The following is a 14,784-nucleotide window of genomic DNA, read 5'->3' on the forward strand; positions in this document are numbered from 1 at the left end:
TCCCAGGTTACCTTTCTCTTCCCAGCATTCATTGTTCCCTATTCTCTATGGTTTCTATTCTGTTTTGTTCTATGTACCTCTCCCTGTCTAATATGGTGTCCTTTTACTTCCTGTGGGTCACTTCCTGTCTTTTGGTATATAAGGGCTGTGTTTTCTTCATTTCCTTGCGCTGCAACACTTTCTGCTCAGATAGTGTCTTCGCTCCTGATTTCCTCGCCTTTTTGGTTCTGGATTTCATCGCTCTGTGTTTCCTGAATTTTGCTCTTTTTGATTCCTGCTTTTTGTTCTTGTTTTTCAGGAGTCCTCCTGTTTAGAGGTTTTTTCCCCTTTTGTTCTAATGGTTTTTTTCCCTCTGGCGCTATTTTCTGAAGGCCACGGTCTGTTCTTGGCGTCTCCATCACCTACAGCACCGTGGCTACCAGAAAGAGTCGCCCCTTTTTGGGCCAAAGCCGAACATCGAAGATCCACGCCACTAGATCTGCAAATTCCAGACGCAAGCAGCACGTGAGTCGTGACAGATTGCAGCGCCCAACCATTCCTACGTCCTCAAACACCATGGATAATACAGTGGCGGCTGCTGCAGATTCTGATCAATCTCTTTTGACCACGATTCAGCAACAAGCTCAGGAATTGCAACAACTACGCAATGAAAATGCTGCGTTACGACAGGCTTTGGCTCTCCGCACTAGTGATGTTCCGACTATCTCCGCTTCTACCCCTCGTTTCTCCGGCGAACCAACCAAGCTTCGTGAGTTCCTGGATGCATTAACGGTGTACTTCGCCTTCCGACCAACCCAATTCTCCCACGACAGGACCAAGGTGGGTTATCTCATCAGTGCCTTATCCGGTCCAGCCTTGGCCTGGGCAACCCAGATGGTGTCATCCAATGACCCAGTTTTGTCAGACTATTCCACCTTTGTGAGTCGCTTCAAACAAATGTTCAGTCGACCTGGATTGGAAGCCTCTGCAGAAGAAGCCTTATGCGACATTCACCAAGGCTCACAAGATGTTCTGCAATATATAACCCGTTTTCGTCAGCTAGCAGCAGAGACCACTTGGGTGGAACGTACTCTGGTAACGTTATTTCGCAGAGGACTCAAAGAAGAAATAAAGGATGAACTAGTACATTCTACCAGAGTGGAAGATCTTCGTGGCCTGATGGATCAAGCACTGTCCATCGAATATCGTCTTCAGGAACGGAGATCGGAGAAGAGAAGGAGTAGAGGGTTCTCCCAGCCAAGTACCTCACGAGCTGGTCTGCAGCGTTCTGAGGAACCTCGCCCTCCTGCTAGAGACGTCGAAGGGGAACCCATGCAGGTAGATACTACCCGAGGTCCGCTCTCCGCCAGCGAGCGAGAAGACAGACGCAAGAAAGGGTTGTGCCTGTACGGTGGTTCTGCTGGTCACATAATTCGAAACTGTCCTGTACGTCCGCCCAGGCCATCGGGAAACGCCACTTCCCGTCCTCTGTAAGAAGGGAGGGGACGGGATCTACAGCTATACCTTCCATCAGCTCCTTTAATGACAATACAACCTCCTTGTTCATTGTTCCTGTCTTGTTGCAACTTCCTGACGGTCGTCAAGAAGAGACTATGGCATTACTAGATTGTGGTGCTAGTGGAATATACATGGACCAGACGTGGGCTGCTACTCACCAAGTTCCTACACAATCTAAAGAAGTTCCCGAACAGGTGCACACCGTGGATGGATCCTTATTATCCTCTGGTCCAGTGGACACCACTACCCTGATGTTAAGTTTACAGATCGGAAACCATCAAGAACACATCTCTTTTGATCTTATCACGTCCCCCAACCATACCATTATTCTTGGAATTCCGTGGTTCATCAGACATAATCCATATGTGAACTGGGTAACCCGGACAGTTTCCTTGTCTTCGCAATTTTGTCATGAAAACTGTTTTGCTTCCGACAAGTATTGGTCACCGAAAAGATCTACAGTCACTGAAAGTATTACTGGTTCTTCCATTAATACAGTCCAAGGAGTCCCTGAACACTATTTGGAGTTTCAAGATGTGTTCCAAAAACCATCCAAGCCTGTGTTACCTCCACATCGAGACTACGATTGTGCTATTCCCTTAGAACCTGGCACAATCGTTCCTTTTGGGAGGATGTATTCCCTCACGGAACCTGAAAAAGAAGTTCTAAAAGAATATCTGGATGACAATGTCCAGAGTGGTCTTATAGTTCCCTCATCTTCTCCGGCCGGGGCTCCTCTCTTTTTTGTACCCAAGAAGACAAAGGATCTTCGTCCTTGCCTGGACTTTAGAGGTCTGAATAAGATAACCATTAAAGACCGTTATCCTTTGCCTCTCATCAGGGACATTCTAGAAGCAGTTAGAGGGGCTCAACGTTTTACTAAACTTGATCTGCGAGGAGCCTATCACCTTTTACGCATAAAAGAAGGAGATGAGTGGAAGACAGCTTTCAGGACCCCATTTGGTCACTTTGAATACAGAGTTATGCCGTTTGGTCTCACTAATGCCCCGCAATCTTCCAGAGATTTATGGATTCGGTGTTTTCTGACCTTCTGAACCAGACAGTGGTCATTTACCTAGATGATATTCCGATTTATTCCAGAGATCCTGAAATCCATTCGTCCCATGTGAAACAAGTCCTTCAAAGACTCCGGGCACATCAACTATTTTGCAAACCAGAAAAATTTGAGTTCGACAAGACGGAGGTAAAATACCTGGGTTATCATTTAAGTTCCACCGGCATAGCTATGGACCAAGAAAAAGTACAAGCGATTCTAGACTGGCCTTCTCCTTCTTCTATTAAAGAAGCACAATGATTTTTAGGATTAGCAAACTTTTATCAGCAGTTTATATTGGACTTTGCAAAACAAACTAGCCACATAACACATACCTTAAAGAAGGAGAATTTAACGAAAGGGTTTATCTGGACTGAGGCGGCTGAAACAGCCTTTCAAGGTTTAAAGAAAGCTTTCACACAAGCTCCCATCTTACGGCATCCAGATACCAACAAACAATTTATTGTTGTCACCAACGCTTCTGAAAGAGCCATCGGAGCTGTCTTACTCCAACAACAAGAGGATGATGGTCTTGAACATCCTGTTTTCTATTTGTCTCATATCCTCTCTACAGCAGAACATTACTCTGTACTTGAACGGGAATTATTGGCTTTGAAAACAGCCTGCCTAGAGTGGAGACAGTTTCTGATGGGTTCCAAAGAGCCTTTTGAGGTTAGAACAGACCACCGTAACCTACAATGTTTACGAAATTTTGTGTGCCAGAATAGTCGCCAGGCTCGTTGGGCCTTTTTCTTCAGTCAGTATGATTTTTACGTCACCTATATTCCCGGATCTCAAAACATTCTGGCTGATGCTCTGTCTCGTCGTTATCCAGATTGTACTCCTTCCCCATCTCAGTATCTACTGGAACCTAGTAAGATCATTGGAGTGGCTCAATCTTTTCTGGAGGAAGTACAACTGGAATACACCAAACTATCGGACCACGAAGTAGAGAACCTAAGACCTTTGTTGAATAAGAGACAAGGATTCCATTATTATCAGAACTTGATATTCCTCCCTACTGACAGAGTGAAAGAAAAAGCATTACAAATGTGCCATGATTCACCGGTGGCTGGTCATAGAGGCATCAAGGCCACACAAGAACTTCTCTCATGGTTTTTCTGGTGGCCTACCTGGAAGCAGGATGTTGAAAGATATGTTCAGGCTTGTCCTATTTGTGCTCAAGTCAAGATTCCCCGTACCAGACCTGCAGGATTGCTACAGCCCTTGCCTGTTCCGCCAGCTCCATGGCACACCATCTCTACCGATTTTATGTGTTCGCTCCCACCTTCAGCAGGAAACCGGGTTATCATGGTCACTGTGGATTCCTTTACTAAGATGGCTCATTTCACTGCCCTAAAAAGGCTGCCTACATCTCAAGAACTAAGCCAGATATTTATTGATCATATCTTCCGCCTTCATGGACTTCCACATACCATTATATCTGATAGAGGACCCCAATACATTTCCCGGTTTTGGAGGTATTTCTGTAAGACACTCAATATCAACAGAGCCCTGTCATCGGGGTTCCATCCACAGACCAATGGACAGACCGAGCGTCTGAACCAAGGACTAGAGCAATACCTTCGCTGTTTTTGCAATTCAACCCAAAGCAACTGGAACACTTATCTCCCTATTGCTGAATTTTCCTACAATAATACTGTCCACAGTGCTTCCAAGGTCACTCCTTTTTTCTGCTCTTATGGTTTTCATCCTACCTCCTTTCCTACTTCTCCTCCATCCACCTCTCCTTTGCCCGCTATTACTCACCTCTCCAAACGACTTTTACAGATCCATAGACTAATTCGATCCAATCTGTTACAAACCAAAAGATATATGAAGAAGGCTGCAGACAAGAAACGTGGAACCACTCCAGAATATCACCCGCAAGATAAAGTCTGGCTCTCATCCAAATTCCTACCCTCACGTCTTTCTCTGAACAAGTTCACACCTCGTTACTACGGACCTTTCCGTATTCTTCAGCTGATCAATCCTGTCACTGTCCGTCTTCGCTTACCTCATACTTGGAAGATTCATCCCGTCTTTCATGTTTCCCAGCTCAAACCTTACGTACCTGACCCTTTCTCTCGTCAGTTTCCTTGTCCTCCTCCTGTGTTGGTGAACGATGTTCCTGAATATGAGGTACAAGAAATCTGTGACTCTCGTCTATTTCACAGACGGCTTCAATATCTGATTCATTGGAAGGGTTATCCTCTCAGTGAATGCTCTTGGGAAGATGCATCTTCTGTTCACGCTCCTCTCCTGATTCAACGCTTTCACCGTTTATTTCCTCTCAAACCTGGACCTTCGGGAGGGGGACCTACTGTCGCGCCGCGTGGTGTGGCGCGAGCCGAATGTTCGGCACAAGCCGGGCGTTCGGCTGGGTCCGCACAGCGCGTTTCTAAAACGCGGCACGCCCCCAGCCTTTCATGCACTTTTCGAGGCCCCAGGCATTGCATGGGGCCTCGCTCTGTCGTTTTCCACCACCTTGCTGGGGTCTCCTGACCCCCTTACCTGTTCTTCTTTCTTCCTTCTTGTCCTCTTTCTTTTCTTCTTTCTGGGGTCTTTTTGTTGTACTTTTTTTATGTCTTCTTCCCTTCCCAGGTTACCTTTCTCTTCCCAGCATTCATTGTTCCCTATTCTCTATGGTTTCTATTCTGTTTTGTTCTATGTACCTCTCCCTGTCTAATATGGTGTCCTTTTACTTCCTGTGGGTCACTTCCTGTCTTTTGGTATATAAGGGCTGTGTTTTCTTCATTTCCTTGCGCTGCAACACTTTCTGCTCAGATAGTGTCTTCGCTCCTGATTTCCTCGCCTTTTTGGTTCTGGATTTCATCGCTCTGTGTTTCCTGAATTTTGCTCTTTTTGATTCCTGCTTTTTGTTCTTGTTTTTCAGGAGTCCTCCTGTTTAGAGGTTTTTTCCCCTTTTGTTCTAAGGGTTTTTTTCCCTCTGGCGCTATTTTCTGAAGGCCACGGTCTGTTCTTGGCGTCTCCATCACCTACAGCACCGTGGCTACCAGAAAGAGTCGCCCCTTTTTGGGCCAAAGCCGAACATCGAAGATCCACGCCACTAGATCTGCAAATTCCAGACGCAAGCAGCACGTGAGTCGTGACAGGAAGTGACCATGTTTTTCAAGTTTGTGTTACTCATCATGCTACAATGCACATTAGTGTAAGCATGGCACAAATATACTGTTTTAGGAAACTGAATGAGAAATGAAAAGCCTGATATTGCATTAGAAAAATTATCAATAGAATGTGCAGATCATTTGCCTTCAACACACAAAAGTGCACAAGTAAACTGCATTTGTAATTGTGAAATGGGAAAACATGCAGAGGAAAGGACTTCTGCCAAATACATTGTTCTCCTTCTCTGTGGTTTGTCTCCTCATAAAAGAATAACTGCCCACATTCAGAATAAGAGGAAAGGGCCATTGTGGCCTTTTTTCAGATTTAAAACAGACCTACTGCCAACTGTGTTTCACTTTATTAATGTATTTTGCCACTTTGTTTATGTTTAGCACTTCTAAATGCAATGGAACAACAAAATTACACTTTATGGTCGTCAAACATGGTAACACTACACAAGCCCACAACCATTTTTACCCCTCTTTTTAAGGGGGTATAGAATGAGAAAGAGAACAAGTGATGTATTAACACTACCTTTATTGCATATGTCCTGTTTGCATAGGTGGTTTACACTGCTATAGCCCACACAGTGCAGTACCAGGCATGTTTGCATATGGGTGTGTAACAGAAAGGTGTACTATTGTGTTTCACTGTACCATTTCTGAAAGTCTGAATGTCTTCTATGGAGCTACAAGTGCTGTACTTGTTCTGTATTTGTTGACACAGCATCCCATGACGTCCGTCTTGTTATAACTATCTTGTGCATGTTAGGAGCACATGCAGTGTTGCTTGACATGGGAGAGAAGACTGGCCTGATTCAGTCTGTACTCTACTTGTTATGGGTTTGAGAGATTCTTGCACTGAAGTTGTCCACGATGTACTTGCCCTGTGAGTACAAGGAGTCTTGCACCAATACAGTGTATCTATTCTATGTGAGGGAAGCCTGTGCTGTACCTACTTGCACTGTAACTGTTGTGTATGTTTACCAGTCAGCTACAAGATAGAATGGATACATTGGAACCCTGTATCAGAATCTCACCGAACAAACTGGAAGACTCACTCACTGAAGATATTATGGTGTTGTCAAAATGGCTAAAACAGCTTGCAAAGCCTGTGAAATTTTGGAGGCAACAAATCTGACTGAAGAATAGTTAAATGTTTCACAAGAAACTGCTGGACCTAAAGAGCACAGGCTCAGTGTCATACAGACACCACAAATACACCATTACACTCTACATGCCCAAAATCATGAAAATCTGAGAAAACATCAAAAAGAAACATGAAACCTTCCATTTCCCATAAAAAGTCTCCCAACAGCCATAACCTTCACTCATTTTAATCTGATGAGTTCTACAGTTACAGTGGGCAGCACTGAAACAAACATTGACTAAACTAATACTATCCTGTGTGTCACTACGCATTAGGCAATTCATGTTAACAGTTTATGATCACTTATTCTTTTATCAAAGCGTGGAGTGATTCTCCAACCTTTATGCTACTCACCCTACTCTTAAACTATCCTGATAGACGAGCCTTATACGAGAGAAGGAGGCTGTCATTGGCTGGCCCAGGACACTGCGTAAGAACAAGACACCACTAAGTGATCTTCTGTTCTCTAGTCCCTTTTGCTGTTTACCTGGATTTTGGAGTTCTGTTTTTCAAAAGACCCTCTGCTTTATGTCTATACTTTGCTGCACTGCAGTATATACATTACTTGATACCTCTCTCTCCGTTTCCTCAGAACAGTGGCAATTTTCTTTTTTTTTAAATCAGTGCAGCTCAGGCCTCAAGGATTCTGCTTCAATCTTGTTTACAATGATAGACTGATGATAATCAAATGCCAAATTTTGATTGCTCTTTCTTTCTCTACTGTTCCGCATCACTTCTTGGATTCTTATCTGAAAGCCCCACCTCCAGCCACTTTCGACATGTATAACATTCAAATTTGACACATGGTGCTTCAACGTTGTGCGGGGATTCCCCTCTGATTGATAGAGTTATCACTCTATGCACTGTAAAACAAGGTTTTCCTAAACTAAATTACATTTTTTGTTGAACTTGGTAAGATAATTTCCCCCAGTACACAGCAAGCAAATGAACAATGGGAGTAAGCTACACCCCTCTTAGAGACGGACAGAAATATTAAGTAGCTTGAGTTCAATATACTAAATCTGTAAAAAGGTGGTAAATAATAAAAGTATGATTGCACTCTCAGCAGTTGTAGTGCATTTACCTAAAAATTATCAGGCGTAAAAAAAGTCAGAAATATCTTTCAAGTGCACAGATATCCGTGGGGGCATCTTTAGCTAATCTTGGTGAGGTCACAAAGTCTATGACAACATTTTTACCAGGTCACAAGAAAAGCGTTGCGTTTACATTACTTTATTGGGCAACCAAATTGGGAGATACTGGCTTCTAATACCATAGACCAAGTGTACCATATTTTATTTCTGATACAGAAGGGAAAAGGAGATGGTTATGGGTCCTCAGTATCTGGACTCCAGGATATCAAGGATCATAAATAATATAAAGAAAGCCAACTTTTCAGGGCTCGGAGAACAAGAGGTAGTTTACGAGAAAGAAGGGTGACGGGACTAGGTTCGGAAGCACTACGACATTACAGAAAGCCATCCATGAATGGTCATGTTTCATTTCACATCCCTCAACAGACGGGTTATACAAAGCCACCCATGCACCATCATGTCTCACCTCATTCCCCTTAAAAGAAGGAATATCCATGAGAAACAATCATGTTCATGATAAAACAAAAATCCACCAGAAATGCTGGTACTTTGGTAACTGTGTTTTCATGCCGACTTTAGTAGTGCTCAATCCACCGAATTCTAAAAGACATAATGCTAAGGCCACATGTTCACCAAGCTAGTTGTAAAAACTTTTTTTTTAAAGTGTGTGTCCTGTAACAAAAAGTCTCTTGATACTGAGCCTAAGGGGGAGAAAGAAGGCTCCCACTTGACCAAATATCAATGTATATACATCTAATAACTTGCTTTTTATTTCTTCTTAAAATGTGCTGATATTTCCCAAAAATGTTTTTTCATTCTTTTAAAATGGATTGAATGATTTTGTTTTCAGGTGAATTTGCAACTATTAACCTGTAGTTAGATTATTTCTCAACATCTCTCTCCCACTTATCTGTTGTTTAATCCTCTCTTGAATACCCTTACTGCTTCTTACACTATGCACATGGCACAACATGGGTAACTTTGATTCTTAATATATGTAGACCCAGGATCAAGCAGCTTCCAAACGACAGCTCGTCACACTGTAAATGTAACATAAAACTATTGGGGACAGTGTTCAGCTTCAAACCTACCTATTATTCCTCATGTTTGAAGGCATCAATTCAGTGGTTTATATGCTGTATATGGCACTTAGTGTTCCTGCCCAACTAAAGCAACATCTTAAAGTTCTCATATTAATTTGCTGAAAAAACCCAACCCTGAATGTGATATGCACCAAATGAAACCATGTTTTATAGCACATTGTGTCATTCCTTCTGGAATTTCAGCTCGTGTTTTTTATGACAAATTCCATGGTGAGATTCCAAAGAAGACCGGTTTGCTCAGGCTTCTCAGATGTGCAGTTGTGTTAACATTTACTGCAAATAAACTATGATGACATCACCCACAATGTTTGATTTTACTTTGTTAAGAGAATGATACATAGGCGATGAGTGAGCTGATTGAGGGAAACATAAAGCCCTACTGTTGCAACTAGCTGACAAGAATTCCTTCATGCAACAGAGTGAAGGAGCCCCGCTGCATAGACGCAATTAGCAGCAGGTGTTACTGCACCAGCTCAGAGGAAAACCAAGGATAATGATGACTACTGTGCACTTTGAAACAACAAAATAAAAAAAATATCAAAAAGTAAGTTGTGGCAAAGGAATTGCCACTGCAGTGTTGTTGCGAGATGCAACTACCCAAGTAATCATGCGCTAGGAGAGCCCTCATCAGGGCAAGACTGGAAACCCAAAGGAGCCCTGACAAAATCTGTCAGATAAGCCACCACAGGGAGCATAGTGAGTGACATTAAATTGGGCTTTGGGGGGGATGGGGTTGTGGGGGTTCAAAGCCCCCCACCCAAGCATATTTTAAGGGAACAAATGGCAAAAACAGTGCATTGTAAAACATATTTTTCTTTATATATTCAATTGTTTTTTTGTTTGTTTTTTAAACAGTAGATGATGACCTTACAATGCACCAGGATATTCCAATCTTTATTGGGGCTCTTCAATGATTACCTCACCATCACCCTCTAACAGTGCCTCATCTCTCCATAGCTCCTCTCTCACATGTATTTCATTTGTTTTATAGCACATTTCTTACCACTATTGGAGCACTTAAAATCGCACACACATACAGAAACAATGAATCATACATGTTTAAATTAGTGTATAGAAAATGTTACTCAAAACTGCCACTAGACAAAACTCGGATCTTTCTACAGAAGGTACATTAGTCACTGGCGTTATCTTGGCTCTTATATAGTGGTCTGAAATTGTTAGATATACAAGGAACTCTGCAGTGCTTTTAAAATTGTTGCACTGCTATATAACAGCCCCACCAGTAACAAAAGCAGCTCCCCACCCTTCCAACCTCCTGGGGAAATGCCAGATGCCAGTATGGCAAGTCCAGTCTTTTCACTCATGATACTGACTCGAGTGTGACTTCACACACAGAGCTGAAAAATGTTTATTTAGGGTACTTTGCAGACTTTAATTAATGAGCCACAAAATACTGAATAAACACAAATCCCAACATGATTAACACATTACATTGATAATTCTTTAGTGTAACGGCTTGTTTTAGCAGATTGACCTATTAACACCCCAGTGGTCTGCACACATTTGTGTCCGCCAGGATACAAGTGTAACGGACAGCACTCACTAATAATGAACTGTTATCAATGGAACAATTCAACACTGTAACACTGATGGTACAAGTGTGAAACAGTGAATAATACATGCCTTGATTGCCAATATATTTTGTTGAAAAAGAAGGAATTACTGCACCAATGCCATTGTTACAAAACCCCTGAGAGCCAACAATGCATGGGCACAGTCGAAGGAAGGCTTTGTAACCTATTTAGAAGCAACCACAGCCACATTCATTGATAAACAGAAATTCAGCATCTTAAAACACTGTTTAGGACCAAAAGGGAGGAGAGTACTTAAACATTTACTATCTTTGGTCTTGGAAGAAAATAAAGATAAGGATTTTTACAATACAACAATGAAGCAACTAGATATTTATTACAAGAAAAGAATACATGAAGTAGCTGCTAGGAACATGTTTTTGGAAAGAGATCAACTACCTAATGAATCAACTGTTTTGTGAAAGGATTGAGGGGTTTAGCTGCCAAATGTAATTATGGCACCTTTCATGGCCAAATAATACGCAATTCAAATGGTACATAAAGACTAATGACTGAAAACTATAAGAAAAGTTACTCTGATTTAACATTAGAGATGGCTATCGATTTTGCGCATCAGTTTTAAGAAATTAAACTTGGCAAAAAGCAGCTGGCCCAGAAATGTACAGAAAATGTCCAATTTGTTAAACAAGATGTTCTCAGTAAAGGTTACGGTGGAAGTGACACCAATATACTCTTTAATATCATGCGGGGCAAGACGTATTCTAACACAGAAAAAACTAATTGTGTGTTACAAATGTGGTCTACCTGGACATACAACCAGTGATAAATCATGTCCAGAGATAGGTTAGATAACTAAATATTGGAAAGTAAAAAATATAAAGAAGATAAAAGTACAGGCTCAGTTAAGGGGAGTTCTCCTGGTCATGTAAAGGAAAAGAAACAAGATACAAGAATTGTTTCATAAGAACGTATTTTAGAGATATATGAAGTTAATGAAAAGAAAAAATATGCACTATTTTGTGCGACGGATATTGAAGATAAAAAGATCAAAGTTATGGCAGATTCTGGGGCCTGGCACACATCGATAGGGGATGTTCTTTTACCTTTATTTCCCAATATTACTCTGACACCACCTGATATTAGGTAGGTAGGATATGGTAGCAAACCCATAAATGCCCTAGGAAACTTGGATTTAACACTGGGATACAAGGGAAATTCAACTGAAACATATGTTGCCAATTAAGGATCAAGATTATTGGGATAACCCCAAATCCAAATCATCCTGATCAAGTGCTGGGCTACGATGAGCTAATGCTGAAAATTGCAGGCAAGGTTTTGGAATGTGAAGAGCACTTTACAAAGGTATTTCATTTTTCAACGCTGGATGTGTTAGCACATTTTGTATTCTTAAAGATGAGGCTGTGGCAAAAGTTCACAAAGTTAGAAATGTCCTTGTGTTGATAAGAAAGGCAATGAGAGAAAACTAGACATGTTGTGAAAAAAAGACATAAAAAAGAAAGAGTAATCTGAGTGGTTGTCTCTGGTTGGAAAGTTAAAACTTTGTGTTGATTTAAGAGATTTGAACAACTGTATAAGGTGATCGCCACCCATTACATAATGGTAGCTGACTGGATTCACACCAACTTCCTGATACTCAACTCTAATAAGACAGAAGTACTGGTCTTTAGAAACAAAACCACCCCATGAGACTCCACCTGGTGGCCATCCGTGCTAGGACCAACACCCACAGACCACGCAAGAAATCTAAGAATCATCCTAATTGGAAAGTTAAAGTCAATGCTGTGTGCACCTCCTGCTTCCATATCCCATGCAAGAAGTGACAGATCTTCAAATGGTTGCATCATAACACATGCAATCATTCATCACCAGCAGGCTGGACTACAGCAATACTCTCTATGCAGGAATCACCACCTATATAGACCCCAGACCATGAAGAACTCAGATGGAAGACCCATAATTGACTTCCAACACCGCACCCATATCACACCAAACCTCAGGAAGCTTCACTGGTTCCCCATTCACAAGTGCAGCCAATTCAAACTTCTCACACACATACAAAGCCCTACACCACACAGAACCAGAATACCTGAACAGCCGCATTCACTTTTACCAACCCACCGGACACCTATGCTCTGCCTCACTTACACACACTCCTCTCAGCAGCAAAAGCAAAACTAGAGGTCGTCATTCTCCTACATCATACCCAAGAAATGGAACAACTTCCCTCAACACATTAGAGGCTCTTCCTCACCTCTTCAGTCTACAGAGAGCTGAAGACCTGGCTCTTCAAATAAACTCCTTCGGGATCACACACCTACACACTTGACCAAGCACCTGGATACCCTCTCATGTGACTAGTGTGCTATACAAACCAACATAACATTAGTAAAGAAATGTTGACTTTAATGGTGCCACTATATTTTCTACTCTGGTTTTATCACCAGATTGTACTGTTATCATAATTTTAAACATTAAACTTCGTTCATTACACCAGAAGGAGCTTTTTGCTATAAATGTATGCCATTTGGAAATTCAGTTTAAAGTGTTAACAATTTTGGAAAAGAATGGATTGACATAAACAAACAATAAATGAAAATCCGAAATGGCACCTGCAGATTATTTTGCCCACAACAAAGGGAAAATGGTATAGCTCCAAAACACAGACTTGTTGAGACGACTGGAGAAGCTCCAGACCCAAAGGACAAAGATCAGCTAAGGTTGTTTCTTAGTTTAGCTGGGTGCTATGCCAAATTTATCGATTTGTTCTCTGACGGAACAAAATAAATGAGAAAAATGTTTATGGTCTGATGCATGTTTGTCTGAATTCAACAACATAAAAACAAAGAACTACTGATAATGCTCCAGCACTAAAACTATTGGACACCAAGTGTGCTTCAATCATAATGACTGACGCAAGCAAAACCAGAACGGCAACGGAACAACTATTGCTTATGCATCCAGACCATCAAGAGATGAACAAAACTACTCTACATTAGAAAAGGAGACATTGGAGTGGTGGTGGGATATGCAGTATTTTAATATATTTATGGAACACCGTTCAGTGTAAGGACTGATCACTGTACATTGAGTTGTTCATGAAAAAGAGATGTAGGAAAGCAACATCCAGAGTGGCTAAACACCAATATAAATTACAGGAGTTACACTTTCATGTGGCATGCATAACCTGGCAGATTTTTTTATCACCTATTATTGTCAATGAGACAAATTATGTTAGAATTGAGGATCCAGACTTATAAAGAGGTAGCATATACATTTTTAGTGGATGCATCACAGAGACAGAAAAGAATGAAGCACATACTGAGGACAATAAATCCAGATGGTCTTAGAGTATAGGAGCACAAAATGACCTTACAAAAGATTTTTAGATCAAGACTGGTTAGCAGATTTTCATTTCACAAGGGGGTTATCTGAACAAGATGATGTGTTAATGCCAGGTGGGCAGCTGGTTTTTAAGGGTGGTTTGAGGCAAACTATTGAGCATGGCCCTGGAAGGACATCCAGATACAAGTAGCATGAAAGGAAGTAAGGTTTGACTTCTGGTGGCCTAGTGTAGATAGAAATATTGAAGACAAGGTAAAGTCTTGCATTGGGAATACTAAGAGTGACAAATCACAGAAGACGGTGGATTATATCAAACTGCCAAAGTCCAGACCAGAAAGGATTGAAGGAATCTCATTGGATGTTGCTGGCCCACAGTGCTGCCCTAATAGGTATTTTGAATAGTTTTGATCAACCATCCGTCGCAATTGCCTGAGGTAAAATATTGTGAGTCAGGTTAAATTAAGAAACTTTATTTATTTTATGAAGGAAGTATTTGAATGAGACTGTTTCCCAAAAAAGTATTGTGACTGACAATGGAATGCAATTAATAGCAGTGGCAATTAAAAAGGTATTGTCAGGCCGAGGAACTGAGAATATCTCCACTTCAGCATGCTGTCCCCAGAGTAACGGAACTGTGCAATGGTGGCTAAGAGTACTGAGTGAAGGCATGCGTGAGCCTTGGCTAATGGGAAAGATTATTATCAATCTGTAAGGGTGCTAGCACACAGTTTCCAGGAATGCTGGAGAGAAAACTCCATTTGAAAAGATTAGGGGTAGGGTTGCAGTGTGTATTTTGAAACAGATGTTGATGAAGGATATTGTGGGTAAAACAGATTGTAACG

At 41.5% G+C, this 14,784-nt stretch overlaps 1 protein-coding gene across 12 annotated transcripts in view; it reads right to left on the reverse strand.

Annotated features, from left to right (window-relative positions):
* Positions 1 to 14,784, reverse strand: part of ENPP2 (ectonucleotide pyrophosphatase/phosphodiesterase 2) — a 636,665-nt gene that overhangs the window by 216,407 nt on the left and 405,474 nt on the right. The window lies entirely within an intron of this gene.

This window comes from Pleurodeles waltl, chromosome 2_2 (assembly GCF_031143425.1).
Source record: "Pleurodeles waltl isolate 20211129_DDA chromosome 2_2, aPleWal1.hap1.20221129, whole genome shotgun sequence".
In the NCBI taxonomy this organism is placed as follows: Eukaryota; Metazoa; Chordata; class Amphibia; order Caudata; family Salamandridae; genus Pleurodeles; species Pleurodeles waltl.